Genomic DNA, 26194 nt, shown 5'->3' with positions numbered 1-26194 from the left:
GGCGGGCCAATTAAGGCCCACCCAGTGTAAAGTGTAACAGCGGCAACAAAGAGAAGGGGGAGGCGGGGGTGGGAGCTCAATGTTCGCCAGGTCCAATGGCGACCTGGCGGCCGATTCAAAAGTGGCCACAGCAGCCATGCGAAGGCTGCCAGTGAAGCACACGCACCTCGTGATAGAAATCATTACTGGTGAACACGGCAGGTGGGAGGGCAGATCAGTGGGGCAGTCGGCCCCGCATTTTTCTAATGAGTGCCTCACTGCCCTCCTGGAGGAGGTGGCAGAACGGAGAGGGACCCTTATCCCCAGGAACGGGAGGAGGAGACCCCCCAACCTCACCAAAAATGCCTGGGAGGACATGGCATCCAAGGTGAGCTCCTATGATGTGGTGAGATGCTCACCGATGTGCACCGAGATACTAGCTGCCGATATAATGCCCACTGAGGTGCTGGTTTCTGCGCTGGTGCCTGCCTGCTTCACACTCGCATGAGGTGCAGGCGAAGGCAGAGAGTGCCCAGGGTGCCGGCAGTCGGAGGACTGCTTGGGACCAGGATCAAGCTCAGTCGGTGGCTGATGATGTGCCTCTGGAGTCGTCCCTGAGGCAGTAGATGCTGGAAGTCAAGCAAGGCGTACGGGAGGATCTGGCAGAGATATATGAGGGAATGTGTACCATGCTCTCCGTTGTGGAAGAGTCCTTGCAGAGCATGAGCAATGCAATGACCCTCATGGCCGAGCGCACTGCCTCCTCCATGGAGAAAGTGGCGACTCTCATGGAGAGGCCGCTCCGGGAGCCGAATCAAGGATTCCTGGGGATGTGCTCGGACCTGCAAACCCTCACACCGGCAATGACCTCAGGTGGTCACTGTCAGTGTGGGAGATGGATTGGGCACCCAGTATCTCAGCTAGGTGCTCATCCATCAATGGTGAGCAGGGAGGTCCAAAGCAACCTCATGTTGGCACACAAGCTGCTTGTTGTCTCTGCGGGCTCCTCTCAGGGCACTCCAGATGATGGCAGCAGCTCCTCCGCCCCTCTGCCAGTGACAGTGGCATTTGATGAGGCTGCAGCAACTGGGGAGATGCCAGCTGGCACTGGCCGCTCCCTCCCAGGCGGGGCCAGCACAGGCTCTACGGGCCAGAGGACACCCGCCAAGGTCATTAAGGCCAACAGGACAGCAGAGTGAGCAGGCTGTCTCCCATGCCAGTGCCAGCAAGTGGGGAGCACCTAGACATAGCACCCGCAAGCGAAAACTTAAAGCACCTTAGGCACAACACAGGCTTATTATTTTCCCCCACCTTTACGTTAAATGTTATTTGGTGTGACGGATAACACCTATCAATTTAATTTGTATTATGTATTCCAGGCACCAGCATTAAATGTGTATCTGTTCAACAAACCTCTGGGTGCTTCATTAGTTCTGCAGGTGCGGGGTAACCCATGATGTTATGAGTGACTTGTTTGTCATTGAACTTTATTGAAATGGTACATAGTGCATGTTGTTCACCAAGCAAATGTTCCTGTCAGGAATTGAGTATGGAGCCTGGAGCCCTGGCATGTGGTGGTGGTTCTTATTTGGTAGGCTAGCTGAAGGACCATTGGACCAAAGCATCCCAGGTGTCCCTGCCTCCCTGGAGGTTGCCCAGGTCAATGTCTATCCCCTCAGTGTTCTCCTGAGCATGCTCGCCCTCAGACTCACTACTGGACTCAACGTCTGTTGCCAAAGCAGCTGCGTCAACATCTTCTTCCTCCACAGCATCACAACTTTCCAGTGCCAGATTGTGAAGAGCGCAGCATGCAACCACTATCAGTGACACACGATCTGGGGGGTATTGCAGTGTGCCCCCTGAATAGTGCGGGCATCGGAAGCACATCTTAAGAAGACCTATGGCTCTCTCTCCCACCGCCCTTGTGGAGGTCCGGCTCCTATTGTACCACTGCTTGGCCTCTGTCCTTGGATGCCGGAGAGGCGTCATGAGCCACTTTTGAGGGGATAGCCCTTGTCACCCAGCAGCCATCCATCCAGTCAGGCTGGAACACTGAAAAGCCTTGGCACTGAGAGCGTCTCAGGATGTAAGCATCATGGGAGCTGCCTGGGTACCTTGCACAGATTTGCAGAACCCACATCCTATGGTCACACACTATCTGCATGTTCATGGAATGGAATCCCATCCTGTTGACGAAGGCACCAGGATGACCCGCTTGTGCCTTGATAGCCACATATGTGCAGTCCATTGCACCCTGGATGCAGGGGAACCCAGCAATCGCTGCAAAGCCTCTGGCTCGCTCAGCCTGGTTGGCCTCGTCCGTGCGGTAGCGAATGAAAATCAATGCACACCTGAACAAAGCGTCTGTCACCAGCTTGACATAACTGTGGACAGCTGATTGTGAGACTCGACAAAGATCACCCACTGACCCCTGGAAAGAGCCGGAGGTAAAGAAGCTGAGGGCCACCGTGACCTTCAGCGCCACTGGCATGGGGTGTGCACCCACACAGTCGGAGCTGATCTCACGGCCGATCATCTGACAGATAGAGATCACGGTCTCCCTTGAGAGGTGGAGCCTCCTTCGGCATTGCACCTCAGACATATTGAGGTAGTTGCATCGCCTCCTGTAAACCCTGGCAGCAGGATAGTGGCGTTTTCTGCGGCCCCTTCCGCTTTGGACTTCCTGTTGGCCCTGCGCCCCTTGTGCCTGCGCCTCTCGTCCTACGGGTCGCTCCCCTGGAGGCTGAATAGGGACACCTGGCCTCCTTCCCCTTCTGGCCCTCTCTTCCTTCTCAGAGGAGGTTCTTCCAGCAGAGACCACAATCCCCATTCCCAGGGTAAGGGAAGACTGTCTGATACCTGGAAGGACCCAAGTAGTATGACTCCTCTGGAGTCCTGAACTGAAGCCTCTTATTTCTGTCAAAGCAGCTCTGAAGTGAAATGAAGATGTCCTGTTCACACAAGCAAGCAGCAGCAACTTATAAGCTAAAGTACAAACAACTCATATTAGCGAGCCCACTCACCCCTCTTATCCCACCCACGGATGAGGTTTTTGAAAATGTAGCATACCCGCCTGCCTGTTGCGCCTGTGCGACACCCTGAAAATTGCACAGGCTACATAAACTCCCAGATAATTGGTGCCTCAAGGGCCTTAACTGGCCCGTTAATTAATAGCGAGCGCGCCTCCTTATTCATTGCACGCCCGCCTAGCGAAATATCGCGAGGGTGCGCAGTGATGTCAGGACGCATGCCCGATGTCATCATGTGTCATATTACGCTCAGACACCCACACAACCAACATAAAATGCTGGCCTATGATTCCATAATGTTGCCTTGCATTACAAACTTTATGCACAATGACAAATGCAGGAGCACGCATTGGGTTACATTGTGGACTCGATGGACGTTTGAGCTGTTTAGGGTTAGATCTGCTGAATTAATATTGTGAGCAGCTGGTTAACTTTCACGGGTTAGCATATACTCCTTTCACTTCTTAAGCCTAGTTTGAATCCAGCCAGATTGAAACTTGCTCCAATGCTTTTGTTAAAGACTCTAAATGAAATGTATCAGTCTCAACCCAAATATGAATGAGAAATGGACCCATAACAAAAATCTATCCAAAATTATAGATGCCACTGGGTGGCTAATGTTGAAAATGGAAAATAAAACAGTGTCATGCAGAATGCTCTCTTGTGTTTGGGGAACACAGCAGAGAAATCATTATTTCATACCTGCCATGCTATGCCTGCCCTGGGAGTGCTAGATGATGAAACCAAGGGCCTAAAATGAGAAAATATTGTCCTTCAGCCACAATTCCATAAGCACAAAAATTACTAAAGATTTGGTTGGGGTCAGGGAAGGGAGGCCAAATATTAACATAGCATTTCCTACATTCTTTATACCAATTATATTGCCCACTGCAAAGTTAGCTGCCGAAATAGATACAAGTTGCTATAATACAAATCAATCAGGTTAAAGAACTACAAATCAGACACAACCCTTAGAAGCATTCCTACACTGCCAGAAATGGAAATTCTAGCAATGGAAGGCTCCAAAACGTCTGTGAAACCCGACACTAAGGGATACTGAAGTGTAGCTTAATGGTTGACACAAATCACAAACTCCAAGAGGCCAAACCACAAGCCCTAGCACTAGAAAGGCTGTCCACAACAAATTGCCAATTTAGTTAAATCAGTCACTCACATTCAAAAGAGATTGGTAGACTGCAAGAGCTAAAATAGGCAGCCCTAAACCACAAGATGTTTTAAACATAAATGTATCAATTACATTGTACTTTGGTCCTCATAGTTGCAAATGTAACTAGTCCCGATTTTGCGAAGCTCCACTTGAAACTTGGTCACTCATTGCTTTGCTGTGTGGGGGATCTTGCTGTGTGCAAATTGGCTGCCATGTTGGCAAATTGTTGCATAACAATGACAACACTTGAAAAAGTGCTTTGCTGACTTTGGAGGACATTGGGATGCCTCATCAATGGGCACATTCCCTGGCAATCGGGGGAGGGAAAGCTCAACAAACAGAGCTGCGGGGGAGGGGGGGAGGCATGGCTGGGATGGGGGAAGGGAATTCAGCAATCAGGAAGGGGGGACAGGCTGTGATTGGAAGTGGGAGGGCTGAAGGCTTCCTTGAGGAGCTGGGGGAATAGCACTCCTGCTCCTTCTGATCATAGATGAGAAGAAATAGAAGCAGGAGTAGGCCATTTGGCCCTTTGACTATCAATAAGATCATGGCTATCTGACTGTGGCCTTAACTTCAATATCCTGCTTGTCCTGCATAACCCTTAACTCCCTTGTTGATCAAAAGTCTGTCTAACTCAGCGTTGAATATATTCAATGACCCAGCCTCCACTGATTTCTGTGGGAGAAAATTTCAAAGACTAAGAGCCCTGTAAGAAAACAAATTTCTCCTCATGGCCATCTTAATTTGGAGATCCCTTAATTCTGACTGTGCCCCCATTTCTAGATTCTCCCACAAGAGGAAACATCCTCTGATCATCTATGCTTTCAATCCCCCTCAGAATCTTATAGCTTTTAAAACGATCACATCTTATCCTTCTGAACCCCAATGAATATAGGCCCATCCTGCTCAACCTTTCCTCATAAGACAACCCCTTCCCCAGGAATTGGTCTAGTGAACTTTCCCTAAACTGCTTTCAATGCAAATATATCTTTCCTTAAGGAGGTCAAAACTGTGCACAGTACTCCAGGGGCAGACTCACCAATGCCCTGTACAGTTGGAGCAAGACTTCACTACTTTTAGTTTTATTCTGTTGATTGGGAGGCCCTTAAAGGGTGTTCGGTCACTGTTTCGATTATATTACTTGACAGGCTGGGCGACGAGAAGGCTGTCATCATCCACCCCAACTTGCCATGTGGCTCTACAAAACTCCACCTGGACCCAAATTGAATGTCTCCAACTCCGTAACACTGATGAAACCTGGAGGAAAGTGTAGGCGAAAACACCCTTCCAAACAAGCATGTTGTCTCTGATCGAGCATCTCAACAACCAGGCTTCAATGTTCCCAGGAGCACGTGGACAACCTTCAATAGAATACAGATTGGATATGGCCGATGTGACCACCTGATGCACAAGTGACACTTCAAAACCTTACCTGGCTGAGACTACAGAAACCCTGACCAAACTATGGAGCACATAATAACATCTTGCCCTGACTCAAGTTTGAGGGCGACATCCTGGAGTTACACTTGCTCTCCGGCAGGGCATTGGACTGGTTAGGGAACTTGAAATTAAAAATCACAGAATCACAGAATTTTAATGGTACAGAAGGAGGCCATTCAGCCCATTGTGTCTACACGGCTCCCCAAATGAGCATTATGGCTTAGTGCCATTGCCCTGCATTTTCCCCGTACCCCTGCACATTATTTCTATTCAAATAATCATCTAATGCCCCTCTTGAATGCCTCAATTGAGCCTGCCTCCACCACACTTCCAGGCAGTGCATTCTAGACCTGAACCACTCGTTGTGTGAAAAAGTTTTTCCTCACATCACATTTGCTTCTTTTGCAAATCACTTTAAATCTGTGCCCTCTCGTTCTTGATTCTTTTACAAGTGGGAACAGCTTCTCCCTATCTATTCTGTCCAGCCCCCTCATGATTTTGAACATCTCTATCAAATCTCCTCTTAGCTAAAAAAAAACTTACAACTTGTCATTAACTCAGCTTCTGCTCCTAAAGCCATTCAAAAGAAGATGATTACTTTTATACTGCATCCTCCTTGCATAAAGGTCAACATTCCATTTGCCTGCCTAATAACTTGCTGACTTTTTGTGATTCAGGTACAACGACACTCAGATGTCTCTGTACCACAGCATGCTGCAGTCTCTTTCCATTTAAATAAAATTCTGCTTTTCTATTATTCTTACCAAAGTGGACAATCTCACATTTTCCCACAATATATTCCATCCATTCATTATATTTATCGTCCCTTGATGTTCAACGGCATTACCATCACTGAATCCCCCATTATTAACATCCTGGGGGGTTACCATTGATCAGAAACTGAACTGGACTGGCCATATAAGGTGGCATAGTGGTATTGTCAATAGACTAATATCCCAGACCCCCAGGGTAATGCTCTGGGGACCGGGGGTTGAATCCCACCATGGCAGATGGTGAAATTTGAATTCAATAGAAATCTGGAATTAAAAGTCTGATGATGACCATGAAACCATTGCCGATTGTTGTAAAAACCCGTCTGGTTCACTAAGGAAATCTGCTGTCCTGGTCTGGCCTTCATGTGACTTCAGACCCACAGGAATGTGGTTGACTCTTAAATGACCTCGGAACAAGAGCAATTAGGGATGGGCAGTAAATGCTGGTGTAGCCAGCGACGGCCACATCCCATGAACGAAAAAAATATTTAAGTACTGTGGCTACAAGAGCAGGTCAAAGACTAGGAATCGTGCGATGAGTAACCCACCTCCTGACTCTCCAAAGCCTTTCCACCATCTGCACAAGTCAGGAGTGTGATGGAATACTCCCCACTTGCCTGGATGAGTGTAGCTCCCACAACACTCAAGAAGCTTGACACTGTCCAGGACAAAGCAGCCCACTTGATTGGCACCACATTCACTCCCTCCACCACCGACACACAGTAGCAGCAGTGTGTACCATCTACAAGATGCATCGCAGGAATTCACCAAGGCTTCTTCAACAGCACCTTCCAAGCCCACAACCACTACCATCTAGAAGGATAAGGGCAGCAGACAGATGGGACACCACCACCTGGAAGTTCCCCTCCAAGTCATTCACAGTTCTGACTTCGAAATATATCACCGTTCTTTCACTGTTGCTGGGTCAAAATCCTGGAACTCCCTTCCTAACAGCACTGTGGGTGTACATACATCACATGGACTGCAGCGGTTCAAGAAGGCAGCTCACCACCAACTTCTCAAGGGCAATTAGGGATGGGCATTAAATGCTGGCCCAGCCAGCGAAGCCCACATCCCATGAATGAATACTATAAAAAAAATCTTCCAATTTTTTGCCCACTCACTTAACCTACCTATATACCTCTGCAGACTCTTTGTATCTTCCTCACAACTTGCCTTCCTATCTATCTTTGTATCATCAGCAAATTTGGCTACAATATGGTCTGTCCCTTCATCTAAGTCATTAACATAGATCATAAATAGTTGAAGCCCCAGCACTGATCCCTGCGGCACTCCACAGGTAACAGTTTGCCAATCTGGCCCATAAAGAGTGCTGAGAAAAATACATAGGAACATAAGAAATAGGAGCAAGAGCAGGCCATTTGGTTCTTCGAGCCTGCTCCACTATTCAATTAGATTGTGGCTGATCTTCTATCTCAATGCCATTTTCCCACATTATCCCCATATCCCTTGATGTCTTTACTACCTAGAAATTTATTGCAGAAAAAAGCCAGTTTGTCAAAGCTTTTTGTCTTGCACCCATCAGGACAATCGCAAGAATATCAATGTCAGGGGAAGCAACAACTTTATACTGTCTGAGAAGAGTGCTGATTGGTTGGCAAGTGGAGCCTGATTGGTAGAGGTGTTGCTATGGAGAATGCACCAGTTAATGGTGACTGACAGTTAACTGCCGAACATTGTTTGAAATTTAAACCAGGTAGCTTAGGTACCAGACGCAATGGGCCAACATTTTTGCTCATTGGGCAGGCGCGCGCCTGACCCGCTCGAGTGTAAAATGATGTGCGTTGACGTCGGGTGAGCGTCCCGATATCATCGCACACTCGCGCAATGTTTCAGTCAGTGGGCGCGTGCGGGAGTTGGCAGCGCGCCCACCGACAATTAAAAGGCCATTAACAATCCAATTGACTTAAATTTTTCCCTGCCCATCCAACCTTACAGTTGGCAGGCAGGCGAAAAGGCCAGGCGGCCTTTGCATTTTTTGCGAAACCTCATCCATGCGTGGGATGAGGTTTCGATCCATCATTAAGAAAAAAATTTAAGTATTTCTTCCAAATTTCTAACATGTCCCTCATGTGACTTTGTCACATGAGGGACATATTTGTTAACATTCCAAAATTCTTTATTTTTCATTTTCAAAATTGTTCATTTACAAGATCTACAGAGCTGTTCCAGTGCGCACCCGCGTGCATGCACGAAGTTCACGCTCACCCTCCTCCTCCCCCACACAGGTAGTGCTGAGCGCTGAAGCACGCGTTTCACCCTGGGTGGGCCTTAATTGGCCCGCCAGCATGAAATTGCGGTCCGGCCCCGATTGCGGGCGCAGTCAGCTTCCCCACCGCTCCAGCCCGCCCCCGCTGAGCCCACCCGACGAGGGAAAAATCCTGGCCAATGTGTGTGCATGTTCTTTCTGTTTGCAAAGAACAAGGCCCTGTGTATTAATATATGCAGCTTCCAGTATATGCAAATGTGCCACACTACGAGCCCGACTGACAATCTTAAATTGGTTGTAAGTGTAATTTTTAGCACACTGAGAATTATTTAGCAAATGTTGTCCAATCGCAGAATCACATCCAATATTGGACACTGCAAGTATGGGCTGGTTGGGTATGGTCTCTACCTTGCCCGATGCAAAGAGTGGAAGGGACATGCTGTTTGGTATGATCCGCCAGTCTTTGGGACGTACGGCCTACATACCTAGCATCACACTGGCACTGAAATTCATATACCACATTATTCATTTTTGTGATAGGGCGAATGTCTTTTTGGCTTTACAGCAGCATCCTGCTAGTAACAAATACCACTCGTGTTGCTACTGCATAGTAGCAGCGTGAAACAGCTAGCTTCACCTGTTGCTCAAATTTTTTAGATACCTTGCCCTTCCAGGGTAACTTGAGGCAGACTGGGCACTTTTCAGGGCTGTTCATGAGTTTGCACAATACACAGCACAAAATGATCTAATCAGGGTAGCCATTGTCTCATAGGATGTCTTTGATGCGCCTTATTTCAGCAACAAGTTTGCATGGTGAGCAAATGGATTGGACCCTATTTATGAGGTTGCTGATAAGGCCAATCTTATATCTGTCTGGGTTCTCTGCCACAGTCTACCGCAAGCCTACCTTCACTGGTCAATATATGCATTGGGATTCTTACAGTTCCACACGCTAAAAGATTTGCCTTATCAGCAACCTCGATAGCCACTCCATTAAAAAAAGGCAGCAGGTGAGGGCATCATATTTTGGGGTCATGTTTCCCCTAGGTTATATTGTTATATTATTCGTTAAGAGCTAGGAACGAATTGTTATGAGAATGCACAGCCTGGATGCCACACTTGACTGCTGCACAGCTGAGTAACTGAGCTGAGTAACAATGTATCAATTTTTTCAGTGTACCAGTCACATGGAAAGCTGAATGAAATAAACTCAATGAAGCTCCAGCATTTTTAGTCTGAAGTGTGATTATTTCTAATTTATGGGAACCACAAAACAACATTGTGGCAACGGTTTCTAAAAGTAAGAAGCCCACACATTTTAAATGAATTTAATGCTGAATTACACTTAAAGATCAATCCAAATTAGTGTAAGAGAGAGAGAGAAAAACTGAGTTAATTGTGCAAAAATAAAATGGCCACCACAGCAACAAAGATACAGATCTAACATGATGATTAACTGGGAGACTGACGATGTCGTACAGGTATTTGACAAATTTAAACTAAAGTGCAGACTGCCATTCAGTAGCTTTCTAAAAGGCACCACCTAAGAGGGAAGGGTCAGCTACACAGCTACATCCTTTTGTGGGCAGGACAGAAAGGGCTAAATTAGTTTAATAGCTGGCAGTTGAGAACTTCACATCTCCAGCCAAATTCAAATCATCGGATCTACCGATGTGAATTTCATAGGGGATTCCTGTCTAAGGTAGGAATCAGGTGAACCTGTTGACAATTTCATAACAAAATTGAAAAGAATATGTAAATTTAAGGACACCAGTGAAAGAATGCTAGATTAGCTTATTTGAGGCTCTGCACACCCTGAAGTACAAAGGGAATTGATTGAAAGGACAAGTTTACAATAACACAGGATGTAGGCACTGCCAGAGTACATGAAGTAGACAGATAAAGATGCTGAAACAAAAACAAAAATTGCTAGAAAAACTCAGCAGGTCTGACAGCATCTGTGGAGAGAAAGACAGAGTTAATGTTTCGAGTCTGTATGACTTCTTCAGAACTAAAGAGAAGTAAAAATACGGTGAAATATATACTGTTTAAGGGGGGTGGGACAGGTGAAGCTGGATAGAAGGCCAGTGATAGGTGGAGGCAAAGGAGAAATTGCAAAAGATGTCATAAACAAAAGGTCAAAGGGGTGTTGATGGTGGTGATACTGACTAAAGGAGGTGCTAATGGTGACATTAAGAGCAGAAAGCAGGATGAGCAAGTGACAGATGGCCCTAGTGGGGGTGGGGTGGGAGCAGGGGACAGCTTGGGAGAAAAGATTGAAATAGGCTAAAAGATGGGGATGAAACAATGAGTGGAAATAAATGTTTAAAATAATAATAATAGAAATAGGTGGGGAAAAATATATATATATAAAAATTAAAAAATAAATATTTGAAAAAAGAGGGATCAAAAAGGGGTGAGGATGGAGGAGAGAATTCATGATCTGAAGTTGTTGAACTCAATGTTAAGTCCGGAAGGCTGTAAAGTGCCTAATCGGAAGATGAGGTGCTGTTCCTCCAGTTTGCGTTGAACTTCCCCCCTCCTCACCATCCAAGGGCCCAAACACTCCTTTCAAGTGAAGCACTTCCCTCAGTTTGATCTACTGCATTTGCTGCTCCCAATGCGGTCTCCTCTACATTGGAGAGACGAAACGCAGACTGGGTGACAGCTTTGCGGAACACCTTCGGTCTGTCCGCAAGCATGACCCGGACATTCCTGTCACTTGCCATTTCAACACACCACCTTGCTCTCATGCCCACATGTCCGTCCTTGGCCTGCTGCAATGTTCCAGTGAAGCTCAACACAAACTGGAGGAACAGCACCTCATCTTCCAGACCTGTTGAGTTTTTCCAGCAATTTTTGTTTTTGTTTCAGATTTCTAGCATCCACAGCATTTTGCTTTTATCTTAGATGAAGATGCTGACTACCCAAAAGGCTAGCTTTCAGTTAAGTCAAGAGAAAGGCTTCAAGGTTGATACAGTGAAACAGCAACAAAAGAATGCACTCTAGAGAGAAAGATGAACAAGAGAACATGGACAACCACGAGTTCACAGACAGAAAAAAATGTCCTGCATATGGATCAAACTACAGAACTAGTGACAAGCTAAATCACTGGGAAAAGATGTACAGACCAAAGAAAAAAGATGGTAAATGAGTTATCAGAGACAGAGCATTAGGGCAAATGAGAAGGAAAAGAAAACAAAGTATCCCTGGAAGATGACAATGAGCTTGAGGACACAATAGGCATAGGAACCATACTAATGCATGAGATGGCTGGATGTGACAGTTCCCAGAGAAAAGTAATTCACACAACTATTCAGATCTGGAAGAGGGTGAAAAATAAGCTCACAACATAAATCTGAAGCTGATGCTTGATAATGGAGCACAGAGTAACATCATCCCCCTCAAACTATATCAGGAGATCTTCCCTAAAAATTGGAAAGGAAATGGGTACCCGAGGAAAGGCAGTTTGAAACCAAGCACAAGAACACAAGAATTAGGAGCAGGCAAAGGCCATTCAGCCCATCGAGCTGCTCCACCATTCCATAGATGACGACTAATCTAATTGCGGACTCAAATTCACTTTCCTGTCTTCCCCCCATAACCCTTGACTCCCTTGTTGATCAAAACTGTATCTAACTCAGCCTTGAGTATATTCAATGACTCAACCCCTGCTGCTCACTGGGGAAGAAAATTCCAGACGAACAACCGGCTGAGAGAAAAAAAAATTCCTCATTGCAGTCTTAAATGAGATACTTCTAATTTATAAACTATGTCCCCTAGTTCTAGACTCCCCGACAAGGGGGAATGTCCTCTCGGCATCCACCCTGTCAAGTCTCATCAGGATCTTATATGGTTCAATAACGTCACCTCTCATTCTTCTAAATTCCAATGGGTATAGGCCCAACATTCTCAAACTTTCCTCGTAGTATAATCCCTTCATCCCAGGAATCAGTCAAGTGAACCTTCTCTGAACTGCTTCTAATGCAATTAGAATCCTTTCTTAAATAAGGAGGCCAAAATTATGACACAGTACTCCAGATGCTGACTAACTAAGGTCCTGACAGCTGTAGCAACATTCCCTTTTATACTTGATTCCCCTTGCAATAAACACCAACATTCCATTTGCCTTCCTAATCCGAATTTTACCCTTGGCGGGCGCACGCAATCGGCGGGCCTGGGACCAGTCGGGAAATGGGCCCCTGGCTGTGGTCGCAATTTCATGCTGGCTGGCCAATTAAGGCCCACCCAGTGTGAAATGCGTCTTCCAATGGTCGGTAAGGGACGGTCGGGGGTCTGTCGGATGCTAGGTCCAATGTCGACCTGGCGGGTGGTTTAAAAACGATACGGACAGCTCCTTGAAGGCTGCCAGGGACGAACATATCTTCTGTGTGCTGAAGACCGAAGCTATGGCCTCAACTGCAGCTAGAGACGCCAGAAGGGAGGGCAGGTCGGGTAGGCACTTGGCCCCCTGGTTTTTGGATGAGTGCCTTACAGTCCTCCTGGAGGAGGTGGCTGCCAGGAGGGACACCCTTGTCCCTGGAGATGGAAGGAGGAAACCACCGCACCTGACAAAAAGAGTTTGGGAGGAGGTGGCAGCCCAGGTCAGCAGCCATGACGTTGTGCGGCGCACATAGGTGCAGTGCTGCAAAAAGGTTTAATGATCTGCTGTGCTCGGTGAGGGTGAGTACTGTGTTGGATTGATCAGCGTGGTGAAGTGTTAAGGTCTGGCCATCCTCCCGTGTAGCTCAGGGTGTTAGAGTCTGAGTGCCAACTGTCAATGACGCTAGAGTTGGTCAAGGGGATGAGCCCTGGCTGCTTGGACTGAGTGCCTTGTGGCTCGCGGGCCACGACTCAGATGTTCCCTGCAAGGTGTTCCTCGGGTGGAGTTGGCCAGGCTTCAATGGCGCTGTAGGTAGAGAGTTGACTAATCAATGCTCCTCTGTCCTTTCAGAAGAAGACGAGCCATAACAACATTGACAGGTCGTGGATAGGCGGGAGAACCTCAACCTCCTAATCCTTACAGGATTTGAGCAAGACGCCTTGGAGCTGGACAGGCACCATGCACCTCGGTCAGCTGGTCGTGGAGAGGCTGGGGTGTCATATGAAGGGAGGGGTGCAGTGCACAGAGGTGAGAATTTCAGATGGTGCAAACATTCTTGTGTAGTCTCTTCATTGATGGGAGCCTCAAAACTGGAGTCCCCATTGATCAATGAAAGATGATGGCACCATGATGCAGATCTCCACTGTCTTACCAGGGTGCCTGACATGCACAGTGACAGTGTGATGACATAAACTAATGGCATGTCATTGTTCTCCCTTAGACTTGCCAGCATGCACTCATTCACAGGACCCCGAAGAGCCATCTCTGACGCCAGAGGATCGCTGGGCTTCATCTGCACCTGCGTCACACCCACTCTCTGAACCAGGCACCGGAGCAGATACCAGCATCTCGGTGGGTGTTAGATCTTCGATTAGAATGTTGGAATACAGCGGTGAGGGCACTTCACACTCCCTTGAGGAGCAGGCGGAGGCAGACAGTGCCCAGGGTGCTGGCAGTCGGACGCCTGCTGGAGACCAGGACAATGCTGAGTTGAAGGCAAATGATGAGCCTCTGGAGTCATCCATTAGGTGGCAGATGCTGGATGTCCAGCGGGATGTGTGGGAGGATCTGGTGGAGATCCATGAGGCTATACGTGCATTGTTTCTGTTTTGGAGGAGTCCATGTGGAGCATAAGCACTGCGTTGACCCTCATGGCCAAGTGCACTGCCCCCTCCATTGAGAGAGTGGCGACTCTCATGGAGAGGCAGCTCCAGGGACAGAATCAGGGGTTCCTGGGGTTGCGCTCTGACCTGCAAGCCCTCAGGTGGCCAGTGCCAGTGTGGGAGATGGATGAGGCAACCAGTATCCCATCTAGGTGCCTGTCCATCAATGGCGAGCAGGAGTGTCCAGAGCGACTCACGTTGGCGCATGAGCCGCTTGTCGTCTCTGCGGACTCCTCTCAGGGCACTCTGGATGATGGCAGCAGCTCCTCCACCCCTCTGCCAGTGACCATGGCATCTGATGAGGCTGTGATGACTGGGGAGGTGCCATCAGTGGCACTGGCTGCACCTTCCCAGGCGGGCCCAGCACAGGCTCCACTGCCAGAGGACGACCGCCAAGGTCACCAAGGCCAACAAGACACCAAAGTCAGCAGGCTGCCTCCAATGCCATTGCCAGCGAGAGCGGGGATGCACCAAGATGTAGCACTCGCAAATGTAAGTTTATGGCACCATGAGCACAAGAGGGACTAGTTACACGTGATCTTCTGTTCTGTAATGTTTTGTTTATGTTTACTGGTCAGGGATTGAAGACCAGAGAAGGTTATGTTAATTTGTTCGGATTGTGAAAATGACATAAATTTTGTTTTTGTTGTAATGGCCTGAGTATGCTTCACCTTTTTATTTTTTTGGTGCAGGGTACGCCTATATGTAATGCTGGACACGAGTGGCTCTAAACTTTATTGCACAGGCACTGAGTGGACTTTGGGTTCAGATGAAAGGGTCATTTCAGACATCTGGGACGGAGGTGGCAGCCCTGGCATGAGGTGGAAGCAGATCTTTGGCAGCCTAGCTGAAGGAGCGTTGGATCAAGGCATCTCTGGTCTCCCTGCCTCCCTTAGGGATACAGAGGCATGCCTCCATGCCCTCAGTGTTCTCCTCACTATGCTCCTCTTCTGACTCACTACTGGATTCTCCTCTGTGGCCCGTGGAGCTGGCTCAAGATCCTTTTCCTCCAGTGGGTCACCCCTTGCCAGTGCCAGATTGTGGAAAAGGCAGCATGCAACCACTATCGGTGACACATGCTCTGGGGAGTATCGTAGTGCTACCCAATGAATGGTCCAAGCATCGGAAGCACATCTCCAGGAGACCTATGGTCCTCTCTAACACCACTCTTGTGGAGGCATGACTCCTATTATAACGCTGTTCTGCCTCTGTTCTTGGCTGGTGGAGAGGCGTCATAAGCCACTTTTTCAATGGATAGCCCTTGTCATCCAACAGCCATCCATCCAGTCAGGCTGGAGCACTGAATAGTCTCGGCACCTGGGAGTGTCTCAGGATATAAGCTCATGGGAGCTGCCAGGGTATCTTGCACAGACTTGTAGAATCTGCATCCTGTGGTCACACACTATCTGGACGTTCATCGAGTGGAATCCCTTCCTGTTGACGAAGGCAGCCGGGTGACAGGCTGGCACCTTGATAGCCACATGCGTGCAGTATATTGCACCCTGAATGCGGGGGAACCTAGCAATCGTTGCAAACACACTGGCTCACTCAGCCTGGCTGGCCTCGTCTGTATGGAAATGAATAAATGTTATTACTCGCCTGAAGAGAGCTTCTGTTACCAGCTGACGCAACTGTGGACAGCTGATTGAGACACTCCACAATGATTGCCCAATGACCCCTGGAAAGAGTCGGAGGCATAGAAGTTGAGGGTCAGTGTGACCTCCAGAGTCACTGTCACGGGGTTTCCACCCACACAGTTGGAGGTGATCTCAGGCCCAATCACATGACAAATTAAGGTCATGGTCTCCATGGAGAGGCATTGCATCTTGGACATATTTGAGTTAGTTGCATCACTGCCTGTAATCCTTAGCAGCAGGATAGTGGCGTCTTCTGCAGCCCCTTCTGCCATGGACTACCTGCTGGCCCTGTGCCTCTAGCGCCTCCACCTCTCCTCCCACAGGTCAATCCCCTGGAAGCTGCATTGGGACACCTGGCCTCTTCTCCCTCTGCCCCTCTCTTCTTCCTCAGAGGAGATGCCTCCAGCTGAGACCACAACCCCCATTATCAGGGTAACAGAAGGCTTTCTGATACCTGGAAGGGTTCACATGGTCAAAATCCTCTGGGGCCTTGGAGACACCAATGAGTCCTGAAATGAAGCCTAGTCATGTTAAGAATGAAGCTCAGAACTGACATGAAGCTGTCAAGTTCAAATAAGCAACCAGCAGCAAACTATCTCCTAAACTTCTCACTACTCACAATGCTGCTGAGCCTTTTTATCCTGCCCTTGGATGAGGTTTTTCAAAATGTGGGCTGCCTGCCTGCCCGTGCGACAAGCACAAAATCGCACAGGCAACGTAAAATCAGGATCAATTGGGTTTTTAATGGCCTTAAGTGGCCTTAAAATTGATGGCGACCTGAATATTGCACACGGGTCATTTTCGTCTTGGCGAGTTGTAACTAGCGGAGTGCCACAGGGATCCATGCTGGGGATGCTCGCCCGACGTCTTCTCGTGCTATTTACACCCAATCGGGTCGGGCACGCGCCCGCCCACGAAGCATAAAATTCTGCCTACTTAATCTATCACCATCTCTTTGTAGACTCTATTCGTCCTCTTGATAACTTATTTTCCTACCTAGGTTTATGTCATCAGGAAGTTTAGTTACCACACATTCGGTCCTTTCATCCAAGTCATTGATATAGATTGTAAATAGTTGAGGCCCCAGCATGGATCCCTGTGGCACTCCGCTAGTTACAGCTTGCCAACACAAAAATGATCCATTTATCTCTACTCAGCATCTTGGCAATGGCATCTGAGGGAACTGAGATTCAACACATAGGAACAACCCAATAAAAGGAACTCACAAAAGAAAATATGTTAACTGTATGATCTACATCACTGAAATAGATGGTCCTGTTATCCTGGAGTTGAGAAGAGCTGCATTTTATCTCAGTAAACCATGAGATGAAGGAGGCAACATTCAGGGTTGAAGGTAGTACACCCATTGAAAAGCACACTCCGATCAGAAGAAAGGAAGATCTGGTACAAATATACCCAGAGTGTTTTGATGAGATGGTTGGATGCTTTGAAGAATTTGAATATCACATCACTATTGATCCAGCAATGAAACCAGATAGAACTAAGAAGAAAACTTGAAAGAGAGTTTCAAGGGACGGAAGAGTCAAAGACCTACAGACAGGGTAACTTCCATAGTGGTGAAAGAGGAACTTAATGGACAGCTAAGGATTTGCCTGGATCCAAAAGAACTTAATCAAGCAATAAAGAGGAATCACTACCCTATTCCAACATGGGAAGAGATCACACCAGCACTAGTGGGAAAGAAGTTTTCAGCAAGCTTGATGTCAGAAATGGCTACTGGAACATGAAGCTTGATGAGGAATCTTCACTGTTGACAACATTCTACATACCCTTTGGCTGGTACAAATTCCTGAGTCTACCTTTTGATCTTTGAGGGAGCCAGTATGTGTTTCAGCAGGAAGTAGATGAGACATCCCGAGATGTAAAGGAGCAGTCGGTATAGCTGATGATATTCAGATCTATGGTATAGATGAAAAAGATCATGACCACCATCTACATGAAACCATGGAGGGAACCAGGAAAGCTGGGATCAAGCTAAACTCAGACAAGTGCATTGTTAGGGTGACAGAATGCCAGTTCTTTGGAATGGTGTACATATCTGATAGAGTCAAGCTAAGTCCTGACAAAGTCACAGCCATCTCTGAGACGAAAGCTCCAAAAGACAAGAGTTGAGAAGTTTCTTTGTCTTGATCCAGCATGAGTTCTTTCGCACCTCACATATAAGAACATACACCAAACCTACAAGAGCTGGTGAAAGTAGATGCTGAGAACCAGTGGTCAAAGTCACATGGGAGGAGTTTCAATTAATTCAAAGTAGTAGTATGCAAGGAGACAAGTCTATCATACTACGACAGAAAGAAATTTGTCACTCTGCAAGTATATGCTTCTACCAAAGGACTGGGAGCGACCCTGGTAAAAGAGAGAAAACAAACAGCATTCGCATCCAAAGCTCTAACATCAGCTGATACCAGATATGCCAACATAGAAAGAAAGCTTTAGGCAGTCATGTATGGATGTGAGAAATTCCATATATATTTCTATGGATGAAAGTCCATAATGGAGAGCGATCATCGTCCACTGGAGCAGATCTACAAGAAAAATCTCTGTAAAGCACCAGCAAGAGTGCAGATCTTGAGGCTTCAGAGTTACGATTTTATACTGAAATACAACCAGGAAGAGAAATGGTGCTAGCGAACATTCTATCTCGGTCGTTGTCACAGGTGAAATATGAGTTAAAAGATCCAGGTGTAGAGATCTATCACCTAGTGAATGTAACACCACCAAACCTGAGTCAAATTAGAGATGAGACCAGTGAAGATGAAGGGCCGTAACTTCTTCGGAATGTCGGATTGCCTCTCTGTGCCCACTTATCTATACCAAATTTCTTCCATGCCTGTCTCGCCCAACCTTCCAACTCAGCTAGGGTGAGATCCAGACAGTGCAGCTGTCTCAGAAGTCCAGCATCAAAGTCCAGCATTGTCGAATTGAAGGAGGACATGCCCCCTTTTTTACAGCACTAGCTGCCATGAAACAGTTAAGTTTAAAGGTCCCATTGAAATTGACAGGCCAGGGAGAAGATAAGTGCCTAAGGTAACTGAAAAGGATTTGGAGGGATGGGGGTGTTCGAAGGTCGGGTGGGGATGTAAAAAATTTAATTATTGGATTAGACATATTGATTTAGAGGCATTGTTTTTTTAAAGAAAAAGGGATGTAAAGAGCTTGTTATGAAAATGCACATCTGGAGTGCCATACTTCGCTGCTGCACAGCAGTCATCATGTGCTGCGTAACAATGGGCAGGATTTTCCACACCTGCCCGCTGCTGGGATCTTCTGGTCCTGCTGCAAGTCAATGGACTTCTGCCTGAGGCGCTGCCTCGCCCACAGCAGGTCCCGCCCATAATGGGGCCAGAAAATCCCGGCCAATGTATCAGTCTATTCGGCCTACCAGCCACATTGAGAGCAGAAAGAAATACACTTGATGAAGCTCCAGCATTTTGAGTCTAAAGTGTGACTATTTCTAATTTATGTGAATCAGAAGACATAACACCCAATATAAGTCTTTAATCTGCTGACGCCTCCCAATCCTCTCCTGCCTGTCGTTAGTGGCCCATTGTTTTTATTGCCTCTGTAGTTGTCACTTGCTTTCTCACTGTCTTGAGAGAGGAAGGTAGAGAAAATGAATGGAAAAAGGGTGAGAAAGGCAGATAAAAAGGATTAAAAAGAAAGCAGAATACATTCATGCTTACTGTTTTTAACTGGGCATGAATGAGCATTTTGAAACCTGCAGTGAATGTTGGGATAGTGCATTCTCCATACCTGCCTCTTGCATCCTTGCACACCTGAGGCTTGAAAAATGCTTGCATCTTTCATGGAGGAATCAGCCCTAGGAGTCTCCACTGACAAATTTAAGTGTTGCTTTACCCATGAGACAGAAGTAGAATCATAGACACACCACTGCTTATTAGTCTGAAATTCCCTGTATAATTATTGAAGCCATAGGAGGTTGCTGCTTCACAGCTACTACATAATCTTATGCAGGCTGCAATAGCAAGGTATTGACCAGCACAATCAAACTGCATGACACTGTGCAGTCCCTAGCCTGGAAGACAGTCAGTCAGGATCTAATCCAAACTGGCATGTCCAAGATTATGAATAGTACCTAGTTTGACATGCAGTAGATGAATTCCAGGATATAACCCAGAATGCCACCACCCTGCCGAACAGCAGCTGGCATCAATGACTCACAATTCTACAAGTTGGCCTGGGACAAATTGCTAGAAGTTAACTTCAGTAAGAAGCCTGCTCATTTAGGTTGTTTCAAACCAGTCAGCTCAGTCAAACTTCTCTTAAGGCAGTTTGTGACTTGAACAGCAAGAAATGTTAGCTGTTTCTTGCCCTTTCTGTGGCAGGGTCTGCACAAGACAATTAGAGAAGCTCAACCCAGGTTACCAGCTCTACTCATAATATAACAACAGACATCTAGTAATTCTTTACCAAGAGCACTGGAGAGACTTTATAATTTATACAGTGGAAGAGCCATAAATATTACTGTTCAATTTTAAGAAATATAAAGTAAATGCAGAAAGATAATTTCCTCTGGTTAAGGAGTAGGTGATGAGGAGCCATCAGTTTAAAATTGGAACTAAGAAAGAAAAACAGTTAAAAGAACGTTCTACACACAGAGAGTTGTTAAAGAATGGAATGCTTTGCTACTGGGAGTGGCTGAAGCTAAGATAATTGCATTGCTTAAAGGAAGAGTAGATAAATATTTGAAACAAAGCAAGATACATTGAGAGAAGCAGTATATTTTTGAATTGCAATCACAAAAAGCCAGTACAAACACAATGGACTGAATGGTCTCCTGCTAAGCCTCAAAAATTCCATATCTGTACTGTAATGTTTTCCTTTCACACCACAATCACTGTATTTTGTATCACAGCACTTTACCCTTCCACCGCTGGAGATTAATTTAATCCCTAGGATGAGTTGGAGGAAGGTGGGTGGGGATTTGAAAATTTCAGAATGGGAAATACAACCACAGCAGCCTCCACTTTTAGCAGAGATGGTTGAGGGGCAGATAATTAACCTACTGTCTGGAGGTGGGTCCCTCATTTCATTATTATAATGAAGACTGCCTGACTAAGATTTTATCTGCGTTTCAGGTTTAACATTGGCCAGCTGAATTTCCCAGGCCTGGAAAACCAACAGCTGAAAGGAAATGGCTGGATCGAACAGGTCAGTGCCTTTCCTGCATTGCTTGCAGGTCAGGGGGAGCAGGATTGCTTCCTCCAGCCTAGCAAGCTAACCTGTTACTCTTAACTCCCTGATCCCAGGACGAGTAGAAGACAGATGGGTGGGGATTTAAAAATTTTAAAATGAGAAAACTAACCCACAATGACAGGTCAACTTCACCTCCCCACCTATGATCAGCCAACCTACCCCTCCCTCCCCTGTGATCGACTCCCACACGCCTGCCAAGTCTTTGACCCTGGCCAATCTCCAACTGACAATCTCTCTGAGCCTTTCCAGTGATGTCCAACTCACAACCTCTCTGTGGATCTCCAGTGATGTCCAACCCACGAATTCTCTGCATCGCCATCCTCCCTAACCCCAGGATATCTGGCTCATGATCTCTGCAGGTCCCACTCTGTCTGGCCCAAAATCTCTCTGGGCACTCCCGTCCAATGTCTGGTGCATCACTTCTGTGGGTGACACCTCCACCAATGTTGAACCAAAGATCTCTCCATTTTTGCCTGGTGACTCAGCACCTTTATAACAGTCACCAAGGTACATGCATTGCCAGTATCTGAGCTGGAGGCTGTATGTTTCAAATAAAGTGATGAGGCCTCTTCATTAGTACCGTGCTGTTGCACTCTCTCTTCCTCCTAGGGGTGCTGTGGTTAGGTAGGTGGCAGATATTGTGTGTCTGGAAGCATAAAATCAGAAGGGGAAGGTTGTGGTAAGGAACAGGTAAGTGCGATGGAAAGCAAGAGGTCCATGGTGACGCCTTCTACAGCTTGCTCTTTATGCCTGGTAGCAGGATGAGGGTGAGCTGGGAGTTGAGAAAGGGCATCAGGTAGGAACATCCCATCATGCCCAATGTTCTCAATAGTGCCGTAAGCCAGGGGCCTCGTCGGAGTTGGCTCTATGATGTGAACAACGTCTCCTTCATATGGCTCAAGAGATGCAGATGTTCCTGTCCTCCATAAGTTCTGCTCTGCTATCTTCTATTTTTGTGCCCCCTTGTCCTGCATGAGAGAGGAAAGAATGTCAGCGATCGTTATGTTCTGTGCCTGCCTTAGCTGAATTGTTGGAGGTATGTGTAGGCACTAAGTGGTGGGGCTGAATGGGAGGTGGGTAAGTCGGTAGGTGGGTAAGTGGGTGGCTAGGTGGGTAAATGGATAGGTAGGTAAGTGGGTAGGTAGGTGAGGTGGTTAAGTGGGTAGATGGGTGAGGTCAGGAGGTGGGTGAGTGGGTAGTCGGGTGTTCAGAGAGCAGTCAAGTAGTTACGGTTAGTTGGTCAGGTTGGGTGGGCGCATAGTTGGGTTGGGTCGGGGGGTTAATCAGGTTGGGGTAGTCAGGTGGTAGGGGTGTAGTCAGGTCGGGGTTGTGGTTGGGGGCTGATTGGGGAGGTCGGTTGTGTAGTTATCTAGGTGTTAGAATAGGTTTTAATTTGTCTAACGTTTCATGGGTAACTATCCAGATAAGTTCTGTGTACTGTCCAATGTCTTCAACTCTAGCTCAGAGTCAGAGACATTTGTGTAGGGCTCCGGGGAGTAGGGGAATTGCCCATTGGAAGTTTAAATTTCCTGGATAATTCCCACATACGTTCCCATGTCCGTACTTCTGCAGGGTCCCAGCGTGCACCTTCGGTCATGCATCTGGTCTCCGACGATCTGGAGACAGGAAGGTTTGGCCTATTAAATTGCTTTCATTTATATTTTGTAATGCTTTCAACTTTTATCATAGAATCAGTACAGAAGGAGGCCATTCGATGTGTCCTGCTTGTGTTTGAATGACCAATTCAATAGGCCCCTCCTGCTCTACCCATTCCCAATAGCACTGCAAATCTTTCCTTTACAATAAGATAGAAGGCACTGTCAGATCTGCTGAGTTTTTCCAGCATTTTCTGTGTTTGTTTCTTTCCTTTACAAGTTTATATACAATTCCATTTTGAAAGTTACGATAACATCTGCTCCCAACACCCATTCAGGCAGTGCATTCCAGAGTCTAACAAAACAATTTGTTCTCATAGAATCATATAAATTTATGGCAAATGAGGCCATTCAACCCATTGTGCCTTGCCCCACAAGAAAACAGCTATCCAGCCTGATCTCACTTTCCAGTCCATAGCCTTGAAGGTTATGGCACTTCATGTGCATATCTAAGTATTTTTTTAAATGCGATGAGGGTTTCTGCCTCTACAACCCTTTAAAGCAGTGGGTTCCAGACCCTCACCACTCTCTAGATGGAAAAGTTTCTCAACTCCCTCTAATTCTTCTACTAATTACTTTAAATCAATGTCTCCTGGTTATTGACCTCCCTGTTAAAGGAAATTGAATGGAACGAAAGGATCTATCTAGGCTCCTAATTTTATACAATTCAACTAAATCTCCCCTCAGCCTCCTCTGTTCCAAATAATCCACCTCCAGCTTGCCCTTTCCTCATAGCAAAAATACTTCAACATCCTCATAAATTTCCTCTGTATCTTCTCAAGTGCAATCACATCCTTGCTGAAATGTGGTGATCAGAAGTGTATGCAGTACTTTTATCTGTGACCTAACTTGTGTCTTATACAATCTTATCATAACCTCCCTGCTCTTATATTCTATGCCACAGCTAATAAAGGAAAGTGTCCCTTATGTCTTAACATCTAATCTGCCTGTTCTGCTGCCTTCAGGGATCTATGTACATGCACTTCAAATCCCTCTGTTCCTCTACACTTCTCAGTATCATACAATTTATTGTGCATCCCTTTCCTTGTTTGCCCTCCCCAAATGCAATGCCTCACATTTCTCTGGATTGAATTCCATTTGCCACTTTTTTACCCACCTGACCAGTCCATTGATATCTTCTTGCAATCTACATCTTTCTTCCTCACGTTCAACCGTCAATTTTTGTATCATCTCCCTTCTGGTCCTTTTGTCAGTCATCTTTAAATTTGTGTCCTTTGCCTATGGACCTTACTCCCAAAGGACGCAGTCTCTCTTTACTTAATCCATCAATACTGCTCATAATTTGAACACCTCTATTAACCTAATTAAGATGGTCAAATGCATGTAACTGCACAGCTAGATATGTACTTTATCCTTGATATGGAAGCCTGCCTGCAAGCCAATGCCTTGATTAGTATGGTGCTTCTGCCTGGATAACCAGCAGAAGAATAGCAAAGCTCTGTACTAATATGCTGATGCTTTCAGCTGCATAAATCCAGTACTTTGCTCAAACTTGGTCAACCCTATTTTCTGTCAAACTGCCCATAAGCTCTCTGCGTATAGGTAAGTGAGGTACTACCCTACACATGGAAAGCCTGCACACTCTATCAGGCAAACACAAATTCTAAGGGGGAGTTTTCCTAAGTAAGGGGAGGCAGGTTTGGGTGTGAATGCAGCGTTAAATCCTCTAATTGTGACACTAAGATAAAAGCAAAAACTGCGGATGCTGGAAATCAAAAAAAAAACCTGGAAAAACTCAGCAGGTCTGGCAGCATCTGTGGAGAGGAGCACAGTTAATGTTTCGAGTCCACATAACTCTTCAACAGAACTAAGGAAAAATAGAAAAGGGGTGAAATATAAGCTGGTTTAAGGTTGGGGGGGGGGTGGTGGACAAGAAGAGCTGGATAGAGGGCCAGTGATTGATGGAGATAACCAAAAGATGTCACAGACAAAAGAACAAAGAGGTGTTGAAGGTGGTGATATTATCTAAAGGAATGTGCTAATTAAGGGTAGAAAGCAGGTAGAAAGCTCGTCCTGCTTTCTACCCTTAATTAGCACATTCCTTTAGATAATATCACTACCTTTTCTATTTTTCCTTAGTTCTGTTGAAGAGTCATGCGGACTCGAAACGTTAACTGTGCTCCTCTCCACAGATGCTGCCAGACCTGCTGAGTTTTTCCAGGTATTTTTGTTTTTGTTACTCTAAATGTGACATTGGGTCAGGATCCTATATCAACCCAATATCCACATGTTCTCTTTTTGTGCATGATCTCTGAGGCTCAGCAACTAGATCTTGTTGAGCAGAGATTGCAGTGTCCTGTGCCCTCTGGAGGGGACTTGGCACTGTTGTCCCTGTCTCCAGCAGCTGCTCCTGCACATGTGATGTGCTTCTCACCTTGTGCCAGCCTATCTATCTGGAATGCATGACTCACTTAAGTATGTGTATCTGCACTGATGGACACTGCTGGAGTCACAGTATAGCTTCAGATTGCTTGCTCTCTCCTGAGCACTCCTCGGCTTGTTCCTTACCACCTCCATTGGGACCTGGAAAGGACCTGTGGGAGATGAACGACATGAGTTAGTATTAAAAGCAGGTGAAATAGGGTACAAACCTAGCGAAGATCATGGTAGCTCATACATTGGTGATAGCAATTCAACATGATTGACAGTTAAGTGCCAAGTGGCAGTGCTTCATCTAATACTGTCACCAGGCCTCTGGGCCAGACCCATCTCCGCATCACCAACGGCTAGTACCTCTGCCACTCTCCCAATCTCAAGGGTTTCCTTCTCCATCATGGTCAGAGTGGCCATGGTTGCACCCCTCCACGGTTCTCTAACCCTCCCTGGACTTGTGGGCTCTTTTCTCTTGCAATGAGAAAAGGCAAAATGTAATGAGTGTGAGAAGTAATGCGTGTTAAGGGTGAAATGAGAACATTAGAGGGGGTTACTATGAGAAATAGCTGCCAGTGGGCAATAGGATAAGGGTGAGTGTGAGTGTTGCCTGTTGAGGTGGGGATTTGAGGAGTAGGCTGAAGAGAAACGAATGTATATAACAGCAAGTGTCTTTATCAGGGGAGTGCTATGCAGAAAAGTGCTAGGGTGGTCATGGAGTGATGACTGCCAGCTCAGAATGGATGACACTCATCTTATCAAATCTAATGAGGTTTAAACCTTTTACAGCACTGAATTCAGGTCCTAGATGTCACACTCCAACTGCTCATCATTTCTGCAACTTGCATTCATGCCTTCTTGGTCCGGCTGGACTCCTCCTACCGT

The 26194-nt window shown here is 46.5% G+C and overlaps 1 long non-coding RNA gene across 2 annotated transcripts in view; it reads right to left on the bottom strand.

Annotated features, from left to right (window-relative positions):
• Positions 1-25423, bottom strand: part of LOC144690114 (uncharacterized) — a 38190-nt gene extending 12767 nt beyond the window's left edge. For both annotated transcript variants that reach the window (XR_013578753.1, XR_013578752.1), the window contains exon 1: positions 25351-25423. This is a non-coding gene — a long non-coding RNA (uncharacterized LOC144690114). The remainder of the gene's footprint in view (positions 1-25350) is intronic.
• Positions 25424-26194: the final 771 nt, after the last annotated feature.

The sequence above is a fragment of the Cetorhinus maximus genome, chromosome 14 (assembly GCF_964194155.1).
Source record: "Cetorhinus maximus chromosome 14, sCetMax3.hap1.1, whole genome shotgun sequence".
Lineage (NCBI taxonomy): Eukaryota > Metazoa > Chordata > Chondrichthyes > Lamniformes > Cetorhinidae > Cetorhinus > Cetorhinus maximus.
The sequence above is the reverse complement of the archived record's forward strand: the minus strand, read 5'-3'. Positions and strand labels throughout refer to the sequence as shown.